This window comes from Ochlerotatus camptorhynchus, unplaced genomic scaffold (genome assembly GCF_037179485.1).
Source record: "Ochlerotatus camptorhynchus isolate MF236.1 unplaced genomic scaffold, CSIRO-AGI_Acam_v1.1 ptg000019l, whole genome shotgun sequence".
In the NCBI taxonomy this organism is placed as follows: domain Eukaryota; kingdom Metazoa; phylum Arthropoda; class Insecta; order Diptera; family Culicidae; genus Ochlerotatus; species Ochlerotatus camptorhynchus.
In genome coordinates this window covers 823,914-843,617 of record NW_027040511.1, presented here as the reverse complement: position 1 = coordinate 843,617, position 19,704 = coordinate 823,914, and the positions used below count along the sequence as shown (strand labels likewise).

The window sequence follows — 19,704 nt, the reverse complement described above, 5'->3', positions numbered from 1 at the left end:
ATGACAATATAAACGTAAAATATGTGCATTCACGTGAAGATGTACGTATATTGAGTAAGGCCATTATTCGTTCTTTAATGGTGTGCATTTGTTCGTACATTTTTCCGACTTATGGCTTATAACCTCAAGTGGAAAATCCATCTCTTGGAAAAACTGTGAACTGCATACATAGCATTACACTAATTCTGAATCTATAGGGGAGCGAAGGGTGCTATGTATTGGAACAAATTACCAACTTGGGGTAGATCATTAACTGGAGGTGAACATGGGTTAACTTTGATCTAACTAATTGATGTTGGCGCCAAGTTCGATCGGCAATGGCTGTGCATGGCAGATACGTAACAACCACACCCCCTATGAAGCAACGCTTAGCTTAACTAAAGCAAACTTTAATTGGATTTATTTAAATATCAGTAGGTACAGGGAAATTTGCCTTCTTAACTTTTGCTCCTCATGTCGGTCTCAAGTGTTTCTGGAATGGTAGTGCTTCTGTTTGTTTTGTCGTTGTAACTTCTGCTCTTTACATTTATACCGGACTGGCGTGGCTACTCTCACCACCGATGTATGCAAACGAGTAAGTTGGGGTCGCCCTTGGCCTAGTGAGCGTTCTAAGGAAGACCATGCTCGAGGTAGTGGGTTCGAATTTTTCTTGACTTACCTGGAAATAAATAGGCTTGTGACACAATAAACAATTTCAAAAATTATGAAAGCTCTCAAGGAGTACATGCCCACTTGGGATGTAGTAGCTAAAAAGGAGAGGAAGAAGCACTGTCTGGTATCTTGCTGAATGGTTTAACGGTTTAACTTGGATCGTTACGCCACCGTCGAGATAGTGGTTGCATACACTCAGTTCTGTTTTACGCGATTTTTATGACTAAATTTTAATGCTCGTATTTTCTTCAGTTGCAATTAGATTTCGCGCAACTATTTTTTCCAAAAGATCTGATCGAAACGTGTAGGTACCTTAAGAAATGTTGACAAGTAAATCAAGACAATGTAAATCGCGTAAAACAAAATTGAGTGTAATTGCACTTACGACGCGTACTGCTTGGTACACTGGTTTATAATTGAGGAGCCAGTCTTGTTATCGGGATGTCTCTTTCTGGGTGAAATGTCAGGCGTTTTAGTTTCATTGTATTAGTCCATTTCGGCTATGCGTCAAAGACAGAAGACAACTTTCTGTTAAACTCTGTAGTATAGGAAGCTGAAGAAACTTTCTGAAGTCCAATATTGCGCATTTACACCCCGGACCGTGTAGTTTGGCCTAGACCTGTGAGCCGCCACGCCATGCCACCGCCACCGACTCTTTTCACACGATGATTTTGAGTCGGCGCGACACCGTGATCAATTTTGACACGCCGCCGTTATACTTTTGATTACGCCGACGATGTAATGGCTTTAAAATGCTTCTAAATTTTAGAAGAATTAGCTATCGCAAACTGCACCAAATCAGATATGGGAATTGTCGCGTTTGTCATTGACGCACGACAAGATACATTAAAAAATGGTCATCCTGGAAAATTCTCGTCAAACAACAATTTCTTGTCGCACGACAAGATCACCACGACAAAATCAAGAATCCATCCAGTCGCGACTATCTATTCTAGTCATATGTTACTCATTCTGTTCGCTGAGACCAAGTCTATACAGGTTGTTTAAAAAGGAGGATCACGACAAGAAACCATCTATTCTAAAACGGAGGTTAGATTTAAAACAAGGCCGGAAATAATGTTAATTTCCTTCAATATTGGTATTTCCTATTTCAGAAAAAAGTGGGAAATACTGCCAAATAGCCTTCAATATGTATATTTTCGGAATCGGGATGACGTCTCGAGACCGAAAATCGATATCCAGCGCAATCTTGAAATCCAAGATGGCGGCTTCTAATATCAGAAAAAGTGGGAAATACTGCCAAATACACTTCAATATGTATATTTTTGAAATCGGGATGACGTCTCGAGACCGAGACGTCATCCCGATTTCAAAAATATACATATTGAAGTATATTTGGCAGTATTTCCCACTTTTTCTGAAATTGGAAGCCGCCATCTTGGATTTCAAGATGGCGCTGGATATCGATTTTCGGTCTCAGGACGTCATCACGATTCCAAAAATATGCATATTGATGGGTATTTGGCAGTATTTCCCACTTTTTCTGAAATTGGAAGCCGCCATCTTGGATTTCAAGATGGCACTTGATATAGATTTTTGGTCTCTAGACGTCATACCGATTCCGAAAATATAAATATTGATGGGTATTTGGCAGTATTTCCCACTTTTTCTGAAATTGGAAGCCACCATCTTGGATTTCAAGATGGCGCTGGATATCGATTTTCAGTCTCTAGAGGTCATCCCGATTCCAAAAATATGCATATTGATGGGTATTTGGCAGTATTTCCCACTTTTTCTGAAATTGGAAGCTGCCATATTGGATTTCAAGATGGCGCTGGATATCGATTTTTGGTCTCTAGACGTCATACCGATTCCGAAAATATACATATTGATGGGTATTTGGCAGTATTTCCCACTTTTTCTGAAATCGGAAGCCGCCATCTTGGATTTCAAAATGGCGTCGGAAATCGATTAACGGGTTTTAGACGTCATTCCTATTCCAAAAATACCCATATTGAAGGCCGAAGGGTATTTTGAAGTTTTTTTTTCCACTTTTTCTGTTATCGGAGGCCGCCATCTTTTATTTCAAGATGGCCGAAAATCGATGTCCAGCGCCATATTGAAATTAAAGATGGCGCTGGACATCGATTTTCGGTCTCTAGACGTCATCCCGATTCCGAAAATATACATATTGAAGGGTATTTGGCAGTATTTCCCACTTTTTTAAAACCGGACGCCGCCATCTTGGATTCCAAACATCGATTTTCGGCAGCTTTCAGTTGTGTCCGTTTCAAAAATACCCATCACTGCAAACACGAAGTTCAGCGCTAAGATTCAAGCTACTTCGAGTCAGAGGTGAAATCACGTCAAAACAACACAATTCCAGTTATTTCTATCTTGTTATGTCTCGCATCCAAAGCGACATTCGTTTATTAGAAAACGACCAGTGGCAGTTTTGTCGCGACAGAATGGAAGAATGACATGACAGACTTTTTTCGTCAATAACCATGTCGACAGTTTCCGTCAATCTTGTCGTCCGACGTACGTGAAACAACTAAGTCATTCTGGAAAACGTCACGCAACAGATGTTTCGTGACCAAATGAAAGAAAGACAAGAATAGAAAATGTTTCGTCGAGAGACAGCCCAGTAGATCAGTCTTTCAAGCAGAATTTTGTTGCATCGTGCTTGTCAGATGAGCGTTGACTTTTTTGTTGTTGTCGTTGTTACATAGTTTATCGTCATGAGGTTGACAATTCCCAAGCCTGCACCAAATTATTAAATTAAATAAGCATATTTAACTTGACGACGCATAAGAATTCAAAAACAATATTTGATCGCGCCAAACGTATAAATATTACTTGCATTTATGTTGCGAGGGCCACCCTAATACGCGATCACTCACTCTCTATTTTCTCTCCCGTACGCTATTGTGCACCATACAACCAGCTGTGTAGAGTGAATAGGGAAGGCTTTAGCGTACCGTTAAACGGTGGTCGTGTATCGTTCCTACTACATGCAGGCAGCATCCCACTGCGACCTAGCAAGAAGTACAGTCGACTTGTTTCGCGCTCCGGTATTTCGGAAGTTTTCTCGGTATTCGGTTGGTTTAAATTATCAGTTTTTTCTCGCTTAGTGATTACTGGCATAGTACCCGGCTAAACAATTATCTGAAAGTGAGTTTTTTTTTCTGAGAAGAAAGTGTGTTTTCGGCATCATCGGAAGGAAAATTGTTTTTGCGATTGCCAATTCGCCAACCATTTTGCCATCGGTGCGTGATCACGCATACCTGCACACATATCATCGTCATCGAGTGTTAGCATCTGCCTCCGCATTTATACCGGTCATCCATCATCGTGTGTCCAGCTGAGTGCCGAGCCTAATACAAGCACACCACTACAAAGATCGCCCGCACACGCGCATCGAAGGTCACCCACGCTGCGCGTCGCTCCGCTGCTGCTGTGTAATCACTCGGTGGTAGTAGTATAGCAGATAAGTTTTTTTTCCTGTTTCTTTCTCTCGCCCATCAGTTAAATTTAATTTTGTGTTTCTGTGTTTGTAGTTTTTTTCTGTTTATTGTGTCTGTGTGGTTTTAAGCATCGTTTCAGTGGTAGAGCGTTTACCGCTCCCACTAGTACGGCAAAATGGACGTCTCGTCAGAAGACGATATGGACATTTTGTCGGAAGATGACACCAGTTTGCCACTCGATGGCAAGAAAAGACGAAAACGTCCTGTCATTCATGGTTCGTCTCAGAAAAGCCCCCGATCGCGAGCCTATCCAGATGACTCGACTGGGCCATGGGTTGTCTACTTTCAGCCCAAAAACAAACCTTTGAACTTGATGCAAATTTCCACTGATCTGACGAAGCGATACTCGGCCGTGACCGAAATCACGAAGGTTAGGCATAATAAACTTCGTGTTGTCGTTTCTAACCTGAAGCAGGCTAACGAGATTGCTGTCTCCCAGCTCTTTACGCTCGAGTATAGAGTTTACATCCCAGCTCGTGATGTGGAGATCGAAGGTGTGGTCACCGAAGCCAGTCTGACCCCCGAGATCTTGGAGAAGCAGGCGGTTGGCCGTTTCAAGAACCCCTTGCTCCCCCCGGTGAAGATACTGGATGTCCAAAAACTGGGCTCAGTATCTGTCAGCGAGGGTAAAAAGAGTTTTACCCCCACAGACTCGTTTCGCGTGACCTTTTCTGGTTCAGCCCTTCCTCAGTATATCGAGCTGGGAAAACTTCGACTACCTGTGCGCTTGTTCGTTCCCCGGGTCATGAACTGCCAAAACTGTAAGCAGTTGGGACATACGGCGTCCCACTGTGGCAGCAAGGCACGCTGTTCCAAATGCGGGGAGAAGCACGAGGATGGCGCCTGCACAGTCACGGCACCAAAATGCGTGTACTGCAAAGGATCTCCTCCTCATGGTCTCTCGTCGTGTCCGGTGTACAAACAACGCGGGGAAAAACTAGAGCGCTCTCTTAAAGAACGTTCCAGGCGGTCTTTTGCAGAAATGCTTAAGACAGCCAAGCCATCGACCAACGAAACAAATCCCTTCGCTCTTTTGTCAGATGACGAGTCTGGCTCTGACTTGGCTGAGGAGGGAGTTTCTTTCAGTTTTCCGGAAGGTTCTGCCCGGAAACGAAAACGCATCCGTTCGCGGAAAGTTGCAGATCAAGAACCCCAAATCAGCTTGCCCAAATCAAGGAGTGGTGGAAAAAAGGAGACTTCTACTCCTCCTGGATTCCGCAGAACTGATTATACCCAGGATTTTCCACCTCTCCCGGGGACATCCAAAACCCCCGATGCCCCGATTTTCAGAACACAAGCCCCTTCTTCATCGGGGTTGTTCTCATTTGATAACATTGTGGACAGTATCCTCAATTACCTCGATATTTCTGATCCTCTGAAAAGCATTGTTCTGGCAATGCTTCCTACTGTGAAAACCCTCTTGAAGCAGTTGACATTAAAGTGGCCCCTCCTTGCAGCAATCATCTCCTTCGATGGATAATTTTCCAAACGAGGTCGGGGATTTGATCACTGTTCTACAGTGGAATTGTCGAAGTCTTATTCCTAAGATAGAATCGTTTAAGTTTTTGGTTCACAATAATGATTGTGATGCATTTGCTCTGTGTGAAACTTGGCTCTCTTCAGATATCGATCTTCCTTTTCATGATTTTAACATTATTCGACTGGATCGTGAGGATTCGCGTGGAGGAGGAGTACTTTTGGGGATCAAAAAGTGCCATTCCTTCTATAGAGTGAATCTTCCACAATTTCCAGGTATTGAAGTTGTCGCATGTCAGGCTTTTGTTAAAGGCAAGAGCCTTTGTATTGCTTCTGTGTATATTCCTCCCCGAGTTTCGATTAGTCAAAAACAACTTTCAGATATCTGTTCAGTTCTTCCTACTCCACGGTTGATTATGGGAGATTTTAATTCCCACGGTACAGGCTGGGGGGAACTGTATGATGACAACCGTTCTACTTTGATATATGACCTCTGTGATAACTTCAATATGACAATTCCTAACAATGGAGAAGTAACACGTTTGGCTGGTCCATCCTCAAATGGAAGTAGATTAGACCTCACACTTTGCTCTAATTCATTATCGTTGGATTGCACGTGGAATGTGATCCAGGATCCCCACGGTAGTGATCACTTGCCGATCGGCATTTCGATTGCCAGTGGGTTCAATTCGTCGGAATCCGTTAACGTCGCGTACGACCTCACCCGTAATATCGATTGGACAACGTTCAAGACCGCGATAGATGAAGCCGTGTCGTCGGTAGAAGAGCTTCCACCGTTGGAGGAATATAACTTCCTCTCCAATCTGATCTTGGACAGCGCGCTTCGAGCTCAAACTCGGCCGGTTCCAGGAACGTCTTTTCGTAGGAAACCTCCTACCCCTTGGTGGGACCAGCAATGCACTGAGGTTTATCGTAAAAAGTCCGACGCGTTTAAGCTTTTCCGGAAACGCGGAACACCCGAGTATTTCGAAGCGTACTCGACTCTTGAACACGAACTCAAGAGCCTTATCAAAGCCAAGAAACGCGGATACTGGCGGCAATTCGTGGACGGTTTATCGCGCGAAACGTCGATGAATACGCTTTGGAACACGGCGCGAAGGATGCGTAACCGGTCTTCAAACAACGAGAGCGAGGAGTACTCGGATCGGTGGATTCTCAAGTTTGCGCGAAAAGTATGTCCTGATTCCGTGCCGGCACAGATGATTCCTCGCGAAACGACGAATTCGGTAGACGAGATCAGCCAGCCTTTTTCAATGCTGGAGCTCTCACTCGCGCTCCTTTCGTGTCGCAATTCGGCTCCGGGGGCTGATAGGATCAAGTTCGACTTGTTGAAGAACCTCCCAGACGTCGCTAAGAGGCGCATGTTGAACTTGTTTTGTCAGTTCCTGGAGTTCAATATTGTTCCAGATGATTGGAGGCGAGTGAGAGTTATAGCCATTAAAAAGCCTGGAAAACCTGCGTCAGATCATAACTCGTATCGTCCCATCGCGATGTTATCGTGCATTCGAAAATTGTTGGAGAAAATGATCCTTTTTCGCCTCGACAAATGGGTTGAGACGAACCACCTACTCTCAGATACTCAATTTGGTTTCCGTAGGGGTAAGGGAACGAACGACTGTCTCGCGTTGCTTTCCACAGAAATTCAGTTGGCGTTTGCTAAAAAAGAGCAAATGGCTTCTGTGTTCTTGGATATTAAGGGGGCTTTTGATTCAGTATCGGTTGAAGTCCTTTCAGACAAACTCCACGCTTGTGGCCTTTCCCCATTAATTAATAACTTTTTGTACAATTTGCTGTCAGAGAAACATATGAGCTTTTCTCATGGAAACTCTACAGCTTCTCGATTTAGTTACATGGGTCTCCCCCAGGGCTCATGTTTAAGCCCCCTTTTGTACAATTTCTATGTCAGAGAAATTGACAATTGTCTAAGTGACAACTGCACGTTGAGACAACTTGCAGATGATGGCGTAGTGTCTATGACAGGGCCCACAGGGGTCAACCTGCAAGGACCCTTACAGGATACCTTAGACAATTTGTCTACTTGGGCTATCCAGCTAGGTATCGAATTCTCCACGGAGAAAACTGAGTTGGTCGTTTTTTCTAGGAAGCATAGCCCAGCACAACCGAAGCTTCAACTTTTGGGTAAGCCGATCACTCATTCCATGTCTTTCAAATATCTTGGGGTCTGGTTCGATTCCAAATGCACCTGGAGATCCCACATTGAGTATCTGAGACGAAAATGCCAACAAAGGATCAATTTTCTCCGAACAATTACCGGAACGTGGTGGGGAGCTCATCCGCAAGATCTTCTAACGTTGTACCGGACAACGATTTTATCGGTTTTAGAGTACGGTAGTTTTTGCTTCCAGTCGGCGGCTAAAACTCACATCATCAAACTGGAACGTATCCAGTATCGTTGTCTTCGTATCGCGTTAGGATGCATGCACTCGACTCATACGATGAGTCTCGAAGTGTTGGCGGGCATATTGCCACTATCGGATCGGTTTTCGGAATTGTCCCTCAGGCTCCTCACCCGTTGTGAAGCTATGAACCCACTGGTAATCGAAAACTTTGAGAAGCTTCTTGAGCTAAACCCTCAAACTCGTTATATGTCATTGTACTACGTGTACATAACTCAGGATGTCAGCCCTTCACAGCATAATCCCCATCGTGTATGCTTCTCCGACTTCGGCAATTCAGTTAGTTTTGATTTATCTATGACGCGGGAGATTCGTGGAATCCCAGAACATCATCGTTCCATGATTGTTCCGTCAATTTACGCTGCAAAGTTTGGCCAAGTTGATTCCGCAAGATCGTTCTTCACAGATGGATCACTAATAGAGTCGTCCGCTGGTTTTGGTATTTTTAACGAATTTCATAGCGCCTCTCGAATGCTTCAAGCTCCTTGTTCCGTATATGTTGCTGAACTGGCGGCAATACACTATACGCTAGAAACGATCGCCTCACTTGCACCAGATCACTATTTTATTTTTACGGATAGTCTCAGTTCTGTCGAGGCTATTCGATCCATGAGGCCGGTAAAGCACTCCTCGTATTTTCTCATGAAAATACGAGAGCTTCTGAGTGCTTTATCTTTAAGATCTTTTGTCATCACCTTTGCATGGGTCCCATCTCATTGCTCGATTCCGGGCAATGAGAAGGCGGACTCACTTGCTAAGGTGGGCGCTATGCAAGGCGATATTTACGATCGACAAATCGCCTACAATGAATTTTTCTTCATTTATCGTCAACAGTCGCTCGCCAGCTGGCAAAATAAATGGAGTGAAGGAAGTTTGGGACGATGGCTATTCTCGATCATCCCTAAGGTGTCGAAGAGTCCTTGGTTCAAGGGGTTGGATGTGGGTCGAGACTTCATTCGTCTGATGTCTCGCCTCATGTCCAATCACTATTCGTTAAACGCTCACTTGTTTCTTGTTGGGCTGGGAGACAGCAATCTCTGTGAATGTGGACAAGGTTACCAAGACGCCGATCACATCCTTTGGTCTTGTGCTGAGCATCGTGGAGTCAGATCTGAGCTGTGCGATTCCCTTCGGGCTCGAGGTAGACAACCGAATGTTCCAGTTCGGGATATTTTGGCTAGACGTGATCTGGAGTTTATGAAACTCATATATGTTTACTTTAAGAATACTAACCTTAGATTGTAAGTTTGATTAACCTTGTGTTTAGTTTCTGTATTGTGCGTGTAGTTTTTTTTTTTAATGTTTGTTTTCAAGATGAATAGAAATAAGTTCATGTTTTAGGATTAATTAAATATTTGTATAATAAATCATATTTCAAACCTCCTTCTCCCTTTCCCCATCCAAAAAATTGTAAATCTCCACTAACCTCGAGACGACCGCGAGTAATCGGTTCAATTCCTTTAACTCTAGATTTAAGACATTATTCATGTATAATGCAAATGATAACTTGGCTCTGTAAAGTTTATTCGATTGAGCCTGTACAAATAAATTAATATAAAAAAAAAAAAAAAAAAACATGCAGGCAGAACAGATGATCAGTCAGAGTAGGCAGGAGTAGTAAACAAATCATCCCCGCGATCGGCCGACGGAAAATAAACCTTGTATTATTGTGAAATAAAAGTGTAATCTCTAACCGCGATTAAAGGTGCTTTATAGTGACGATATCACTGCGTGTTGGAACTAATTGCGTGAGACACCGGCGATTACCATCGCTTTTATGTGCGTGAACAATATTTTTCATTGGTGGAAAACGTGCCTAGGACCAAACTGAAAATAAAATTTCGTTTATACAACGAAATCGCTCGTTTGTTCTACGAATTCATTCGTTGTTTTCAGCAACGAAATGGATTTGTACATTGTATGAAGCTAGTTTCGTTAGAACTGCCACACTCGCTATCGCTACACCCAACCAGCGGGCCACAAGTGTTGGTTGTGGAAACCGAAAAATGTGGAATGTGTTAGTGAGGATGGGTTAAAATAACTTCATCATTGGAAGGAATAAATATGACAAAAATAAAAATAAAAATAGGCTTCAGACCGGACTTGACTCATGAACCTTGCGAATGTCAGATCTGTACTTTAACCATCGCTCTATCTGTGTTATGAGAAAAGGTAAAGCTAAAGCAAATAAGAAGCACTCTTGGAACGGTAATTCGATTTCGCTTGCTTTTTCTGCTATTGCATGTATTTTTTTTCTCTAACATAAAACAACCACGACGAGTAATTTGATTTATTGTGGTACCTTGCATGTATTGGTCAAACCGACAATATTTAAAAAAAAAATATCCCATCTCAGTACTTTAGGAGACAATAAGCGCAGTTGATGGTATGATTGTACGAAGATGTATTTGTATATTATACGAATAAGGCGTAATATTGACATTGCGCCAGATGACAGGAAAAACGAATGTTTCGTACCATTTATGAAAGATGTGTTGTACGATATTCATTTTTACGAAACGGTTTTCAGAGAAATAACGAAAATATATTTTCAGTGCATAATAATATCAGGTATCATTGAACCCAGGCCTGCTGGGGTGAGAGGCAATCATGCTTACCAATACACCACCGTTGAAGTAAAGCCGTTGGTCCCCGGTTCATGAGTTTGATGGATCGATAGGTAAGGTCCAGGTATGAGATATGCCTCCCTGGCATCGGTAGCATTGGTGCTCGACACGGAAAACAAATCAAGGAAAAAAAAAACGTTGGTCTCACTCGCAAAAAGCTTACTGATTTTGAACAAACAACGATTACGATTTTGTTCATGCTTTTTGTAATGAACTCACATAGTGTCCGCATCTCATAATTTAAAAGAACTTAAACTTAAGAAAATTCTCATGTTAGATAATTCTATGAATTATGTAACTTGTTTTTTAAGATATTAAATATTCAATCATCACATAAATCTCAGATATATCCAAAATTAAATTGTAGGACTTTAAATTTATTATTTTTTTAAAGTCTGGCTCAAGGCAAAGTGCACATGGAATAAATTTCATATATTTAGGGGTCTTGAAAATTTTAAGATATATCTCCTTGAACAATTCTGAAAATACTGAAATTTAAAATAAAAATTGTTTTGAGATCCCAAACCCATATGCCTTCAAGATTTTGTAATTAATAAAAATTGTAACTTCATATAAATTCTACTACGTGAATATATTTAAGAATTTTAATAATTATACTAATTATACAGCGATTTAAAAAAAGGTGTGGAGACAAGCATTGAATCTTCCGGGCTTCATAATAAAATCGTAATTCAAGGTCTTGGGAGACTTACCTAGATTCTGAGAATTAAAGCATATTTCAAGAGGAACATTCGTCGAGATAAGAAAGTAAGTAAAAATTAAGATGTATAAATTTTGAAAAATATTGACATCTCAGTAAAAAAAATATCATGAAATCATTCGATTTTGTCAAATTTTTAAGCGACCGGATTTTGAATGTCACGATTCTGATATTTGAAGAAAAAAACGAAGCATTTATCCAGAATATTTTTTTTTCGATGCCTCGGAGTAACTAGCTTTCAAGATCACGGAGTTAGATATTAAATCAAGATTTATGTCCCAAATTTAAGTTTTAATCGAATTGAGAGGAATGAACTCAAAACTTTTCTTTCTACATAAGCTTACTGGATTTTTTAAAAAGTTTTATGGGGTTTTGGTTGAACTTTTTTTCTACTTTTTCATGATTGCTTTATTCAACGTCAGTCTTTGTTCCACAATGGACAATTTTGAGAGCTTATATTATCTTAAAATTGATAATCCAGCCTACGGCTGATAATCACTTTGATAAAGTTATAATTAAAAATAAAAAGGATTATACGAAGATCACTGAACATCTTTGAACTTCTGGAAAGACCTTCATCATCTACAAATGTTCTTGATCATCTGGAAACTTCCTTGAAATTTAATGACGCTCTTTAAACTTCCAAGAAGTTCGTTAAGCTTTTTTGAAGTAAGATCTCTTACAAACTGCAACGAAGTTCCCTAAACTGAAATGAGGATCCCAGATTATGTTGATATGAGTGTTTATATCTACGTACATGCATCCAAGCAAATAATTAATATCAACGACCCACCAAAATTCAACACGGCTCGAACGTATTCCTTATCATCAATATTATTTATTCACGTGAGAAATCATTCACCTGTGCAATGAACAAATGAACGGAAACTAATCTCCACTACTCTATAAAAAAGGATTGCCATCCGACGAACGAATCATCCTTTAAGTTGTATAATTTGAATTTATTTTTATCATCTATATGTGCTCCATAATCCGGGTTTACGAAGCAGACGAATTTTATCGCAGATTATCCCGGTTCAGTGATGTTTCATTACACAAATTTATGCACGCTCGATGACGCGTTCTGCACGTTCAATGTGTGGGAGCAGTCACTTTACATTTTCTGGTCCACACTGGCAAATGCCGATCAGGGCATGGATTGCAAATAAAAAATTATGCATGAGTGAACAGTATGACTATCAAATTAATATTTAGATGTGATCAATGTATGAACTGCTATAAGTTTTGATGCTTTGTATTTCTTGTGTTTCTTCGCAGTGATTTGGAAGAGAAAATATGGATTTATGAATTTTGTTCCCGTACTTGCTTCTTTGCTTTTACAGCAAATGCAAAGAAGCAAGTACGGGAGCAAACCTGCTGTAATACAATAATACAGGAATCCTCGATTTTCGCGGTGAGTTGGGCCGTTTATCCACCGTCATTTCTCAACAGTCTTTCAACCAATTAACGCATTGAAACACTATTTAATTCACTTTGACGTACGAATGAAGGTAAAAATGGAGAAATGGATTCGGTCGGAGAGCTTCTTTTGTTTTTTGAAAAATGGGTGTAAACATCCATTTAGTTGTTTGGTAGCTTTTAATTTAATGTATCGTACCACACATATAATTGACTATGCTGAAATCATGGATATATTTCATATTTTCTGCTCGATAGGTCCAAAATGGGCTATTAGGTCGAAGTAGTTCTCAACTCTACATATTTATATTTATTATCATATGTAGTTCTGTTTCTCGGCGGGATGATCTCAATCGCGTGTGGTCTATTGTTCAATTATTGCAGTTGGCTAGGTTCAATGAAATTGACTTTTTCGTTTTGAAACATAATTCGTTTTTAGGGAGAAAAATTATGTTCCGCGATGGCAAGACTTGGTTATTGACAATTTTGCTTTTCGTTCTGTATGAAAAAATTGACTACAATATTTTTTAAAGTAAGTTTTTATTTTTTTCTTCCCGTAGATTTGATCCTTTAATCGCTGACTAAATTTAATGCATATTGTTTCAAATAAAAGAAGAAAAAAAAACAAAGAAGAGTATGGAGGTAATAACAGTTCTCTTCCCTTCCTACATAAGGACCAATTCGAAATCATGAACATCGCTTAAAAGTAGAATTTAATGAAGTCCTAAGTGCTTTTTCGTTGCTTCGGTCTCTGGATTTGAATGATCGTCGGTCGCAGTAACTTATTCTGGTTTGAGTGGTCGTCGCGACCCCAAGGATGCAGCTTGACCCTACCTATCGACCCATCAACACATGAACCGGGGACCAACGGCATTACTTCCCTTCCGAAGGAAGGCGTGATCAGAGATTGAAGCCAGGCCTGCTGGGGTGAGAAGTAATCACGCTTATCACTATACCACCGACGCCGCTGTTCTACGAAGTTGTAAGTGCTCTAAAATGCACATATTTGCTGAAGAAAACAAATAGCTATCTCTTCGTTGCAGGTATTAGCAACTAATCTTAACGTTATTTTGTGTAGCAACTGCTTATTTGAGTGTATACCTCCTTTAATCAAAACTATTTACCACTCAAATAAAGTACTCAAAAAAATGAAGCAACATTCTAGGAGACATCAAAATGCTACACTCAATAGTTTCATCGTTGATTTCGTCCCACTGTGGCGGCGTAGATAGCCGTTTGTACAACAACAAAAATCCAGTAGTTGATTCTCGGTGTCGATAGTGCTATAGACAGTTGTTTTCTCGATATGTTTGTTGCTCGTTTTGTCTCTACCCGCAACTCGGTCGTGTGTGGTTGCTGTTGTTACAACAATTGAAGGTGAGTGGCGGTGTTCAAGTGAAAAATACAATCAAAGTCAGCTTTGGAAATGGTGCTGGAAGACCATCGTTAGGCGAAATTAATAATTTCGCTAAAGCGCTGGACGCGAATCCTGTCCAGATGGAAGCTTTATACAGAATAGCTGAGGAGGAATCCCTGTTAATCAAATTTAAGTCCGAAGATTCGATGCTCCATACATTGCTGCATAGCCTTGAGAAGTTTATTTTCCATTATGATGATGGAAAGGCATAGGCGTAGCCAAGGAGGAGCCCCCCTGGTGACTATCCTCCTAACTCAGCCACATAATATCAGGCGTAAACAAAAGTTGTGAGGCCCCTTACACGCGAACCGAAGAACGCCCACGTAATTCAACAACATCATTGGGTGAGGAAAATTTACCCCTTTCCGATAATTGTATTGGTTTGCGTGGGCGTACTTCGGTTCGCGTGTAAAGGGCCTTACATATTTTGTTTACAAAAGTTTTTGTGCCGTTATCAAATGTTACGCCTGATATATTTGTTTAGAGTTCAGGTATCTGAAATAAGTTTAAATTTTAAGTTTAACTAGCCTTTGTTATTTTTTAATGTATAACTTCCACATTTGTTTGAGTTGCCGAATCAGATTGAAGTTAGATTTATTATTTCAGAAAACTCGAAAAAAAGCACAATATTTTTCATTGATAATTACAGACTACGAACATTTTAATGATTTTTGGTTTATTATTATTATTACTCAGATTTTAAAATTTAAAAATATTTTTGGATTTTGGGATTTAACCCATATTTAACTTTGATTTTTTTTTCTCTTCCATGAAACTCCAATGACTCTAGAACTTTCCCAAAAATCTGAAATTAATTAGCTGTAGAGATAATTTAAATAAGTTCTTAATAAATCATAGGGAATTTTAAGGAGAACTCTTGCAACATTCTAAGAAGAATTTTATCAAAGCTTTGAGGAAATTTTCAGGAGCGTTCTGAGGAAGGTTTCAAGATAATTATTAGCAAACTTCAATAGCAGGTCGGAGGTGAATTTTAAAAGGTTTCAGAAAAATGCTTATAGATAAATATTAAGAAATTACCAAAGGAATTGTAATGAATATAACAATAGTATTGTATACATAGAAAAAACTGAAGTGCGTGGTTTCATGAGAATATAACAATACTGCAGAGTGAAATTAAAAAAAAATCAGCAGAAGGTGACAATTTAAAGAGAATGCCAATTAGGATACAATTTTTTTTAGTGTGTTTGAAATTTTACTTGTGAATATATATTTTTATATCATCACAATTGGGTGGAAAACAAATTAACTTTGTCTATTTTTGCGGCTTTTGTGTTAAACTTAATTCCAGGATGATCTAAAACCAATCATAATTACTATGTTTTTTTTTGTAATTCCTAACCCATACTTTAAGAAAAACCTAAAATAAAATGTTTCTAATAAATTTTCAAGTTAATTATAATGATGATTATTGAAAAATTATTATCGAATAAAATAGTAAATCTCTATCAAGACTAAGTAAACAAACATAATTTTGTAAGAAAGCGGTGCCGGTGGTGTAGTGGTAAGCGTGATTACCTCTCACCTCAGCAGACTTGGGTTAAATCCCAGTCGGCGCCGCCGGGATGTTCTGATGCATAACATCTCTGATCACGCCTTCCTTCGGAAGGAGGTAAAGACGTTGGTCCCCGGTTCATGAGTTGATGGGTCGATAGGTAGGGTCCAGGTGTGGGAGCTGCCTCCCTGGCGTCGGTAGCATTGGTGCTCAGCATGGAATTCAAGATCGACGGAAAACAAATCAAGGAAAAAAATATGTCGAAGTATGACTGAAAATTCAGTGTCGGTTAAACGATGATCGACTTAGTGATCCATACAATTTTTTTTTGCAAGCCCCCCCCCCCCCCTACTAATTCGAAACCTGGCTACGCCCTCGTGGCATTCGAGGTATGCATGTCGAATGCGGGAGAATTTATTCAATATGTGCGAGTATATGAACTGCTTTATTTGAAGTTCCCAACAAAGATCTAGCGTTTGTGCTGGGGAAATACGGTAAAGTTTAACGTGTCGTCCGTGAAAAAATTCCACCAAAGCTGGGTCTCGATGCTTACACTGGAGTACGTGGAGCATATATGGATGTAGAAATGGAGATTTCTATATCGCTGCATTTGCTGTGACCAGGCGAAGATCAAAGTGACAGCATACCATGGAAGCGAAAAAACAGAAGAAAGGAAAAAGTTACGGGCGCGGGAAATAGCAAGCAGGAAACAGTAGCCTCCCAGAAAGAAATGAAATCGTTTATGACCCCCTTTTTTATTATTATTGAAATGAGTCAATTATCGGCTCTGTAAAGCTAACGCGGTTGAGCCTACCAAATAAATCAATGGATAAAAAAGGTAAGCAATATGAATCATGGACACTTACCCAAACTTTCTACCTAGTTTACAAATAACCCCACCATAACACTTTTTATTAGACGTCATTTCGAATAGTACAAAATATGATAGTTAGACAATAGATATACATATCTGACATTTTGCCGCAACGTATCACTAACGGAAGCAATATGCGTGGGACTTGGGGTTTTGTGTGGCAGCCCTACTTTTGCTCAATAAAACAGATGAAATTATCCTTAATAAGTAAAAAAAATCTCCTTTAAATAGATCGGGTTGCTCCTTAAATGATTGATCAAAATACGTTAAAAATCTTCAAATGCTCAGTATATAACTATACATTAAGTATTTGAAAATGCTCCTTAGTACGCACCGCTTTGGACCATTTTGACGTGTAATTGTACCATATATCATAGGAAAAGCTGCTGTAGAAAGGTTAATAAGTACCATGAAATCAGCTGAAATGTTCAGTAAATCATTGTGTGCATTTGTGCATTTTTACTGAACATTTCAGCTGATTTCATGGTACTTATTAACCTTTCTACAGCAACTTTTCCGATGATATATGGTACAATTACACTTCAAAATGGTGCAAAGCGGTGCATACTAAGGAGCATTTTCAAATGCTTAATATACAGTTTTCTCTATTTTAGGGAGCGTACTTTAAATATTTACTGAGCATTTTAAGATTTTTAACGTATTTTGATCAATCATTTAAGGAGCAACCCGATCTATTTTAAGGAGATTTTTTTTACTTATTAAGGAACATCGTCCTTGTTTAATGATTCATTTACCTTTTTACCGTTTTGTGTTATAATTTATTGAAATATATCGAATACGCCAAATACTGCATCTTTCTCAACAGTATTCACATTTTTTAGAAATATCAACTGATTTTGTCCCAGCTCTTTGAATTTGCCCTGTCAAAAGACGGCAGTTAACGTAGACAAAACGACAAAAACAATAATTTCACGCAAAGCAACACATCATTATTTAGTCTGACCCACTGCGTGCGTATATTTTTCTTTCATTTCAACCCATCTCTTACGAATGGTTTCACTTCACTGACATCAGATTTTCCGTATCTCCACCTTGTCTCCACGCACATGTCGTTTGAAATCCTCGATGACAACATCACCGAAGACACCGCCGGCAACGACAAGAGCACTGACGATAATTGAAGGCCAGCAGTCTATCGATAGGAAAAACATGCCAGCCACAAATGTTTGGTCTGACTGATCAAGAGACGTTCCAAATCGTAGCTATCTACAAGTGCTGATGGCAGCCGTGATGACGATGATGACGATGACGACAAAGACGACGTAGTTCAAAGTATCAAGCATGTTTAACAAGCACATCAGACCGTCCATACGGCTACGAATTGTGATTATCTTCGTCCTCGATAGCAACACCAAAACCGATTCATCATCCTGCTGTTTGTCAGATGCAAAACATAGTTAAAATGTCTTATTCAATCAGTTTAAGGAGGAATTGTGTGTGTGTTTTTACTTACAAATTTTCAATGCACTCCTTCGTGAGCTTTATCAATTTAGTCAAAATAGTTGGAATTGAAAGTGATTCTAACTGTATTACGGTAAATAGGGAAAATGGCTCTAATGTTGGCCTATGGATCTAAGATTGGGCCCATCGCTAAAAATTTGCTATTTATCTATTTTATCTAGATGAACGCGTCATTGGGACGGTACTAATGGATCTTTTTGGTCGCTCTTGAAAATTTAGTCGATTGCTGAACTTATGTATGGGCCCAAATTAGGGGCCGACATTACATCCATTTCCCCTACAAACTGTTAAAGGTTCTTCATTTTCCTGTTAGGTGGTAACGTACACAATCAACTAATTCTTCTTCAAAACCATTTGTACGATTTTGAAGGACTGTTTCAGTTTCTTCATCTCCACATAAACTTGAAAATCAAGCTTGGAAAATTGATGTTAAAAGTGCGTAGAAAATGTGAATAATTTATTTGAGAAGCCGCATACGTTATATTGTTATCAAAAACGACCAATTAGTATTTTTTGGATCCGCTTAGATTAATACACCTCTCCTATAAATATCAAAAAAAAAAAAACTGAATGATAGAAACCGTTTAAATTGGAGTCAAAATAGTAATTTGTAGTGCAACCACATAGGACCTCGGTTCATTTTATTGCTATTTTCAACATTTTTATGAAATTGACATTTGTATGAAATTGAGTCCTTGAATGGAGTGCATTATAATAAAACACATAGCATTTATCTTATCACTATTATCATCAACGTTTTCCTTCGGACAATGCATTGTAACATATCTCTTTTGAGCAGTGGAACTTGGATTCTAATTACTTCCGTAGTCTCCATCAGAGCAGCTCAGTATCACACATGCACCATACTTACACTGGCTTAGATCGAAAATTGCACTCCATAACCTTGTCTAAGCAAACATGCACACAAGCTTTTGTTACACGATCCATTAAACATGGACCATTAATCCATCTGACAGGATCCAGGACATTCGGTAGTGGTAGCATGTACGCAAAAACACACACCACAGAGATGAGTGATTGATGATAAACTTCAACCATAGGACGCAGGAAGAGCGAATGTGCAAGTCAACGTTTTTGGTCGCATGCATAGATTGCCATGTTGCTGGTTGTTGTGATGCGCACTTTTCTTTATGTCACTCTGGTTCCGAACCAGGAAGCGGCGACCGCAAATGTAGGTCATCCTTAAGGGAATTATGGTAATCATTGTTAGTACCCTCCAGTGGCCCCCAACAGCATCACTCGTTTACTCTCGTCATCTTGATTTATCATTCATCACTCAGTTCGCATCCAAGATGGGAACTCTTTGTTCTTTTTTTGGTTATTGTTGTTGTTATATTCACGGTTTTCTCAGTCGCTTCATCCACAAAAAACAGGGTGACAATTATATCCTCAGTCACCACGCAATGCACTGATTGAAGGTCATAAACACAGACAGGATCTCAAAGCAATAAAAAGGCAAGGCACGTTTTTATCGGTTTCACACATAAAACTGCAGACGCCTGGTTTCCTGTGGTCATTCCTATTTTTTCCGTTGGGAGGGCAAAGATATTCACTTCATTGTGTCCGTTATTTATTTA

General features: G+C 39.7%; 1 protein-coding gene across 2 annotated transcripts in view; it reads left to right on the top strand.

Annotated features, from left to right (window-relative positions):
• Positions 1-19,704, top strand: part of LOC135703022 (uncharacterized) — a 161,460-nt gene that overhangs the window by 15,607 nt on the left and 126,149 nt on the right. Inside the window, exon 1 of one of the 2 annotated variants that reach the window (XM_065224126.1) lies at positions 13,780-13,802. The exons of the other annotated variant lie outside the window; for it this stretch is intronic. The gene's annotated coding sequence lies outside the window, so the exon portion shown is untranslated. Of the gene's footprint in view, positions 1-13,779; positions 13,803-19,704 lie in introns of those variants that run through there. 2 annotated transcript variants of the gene reach the window in all.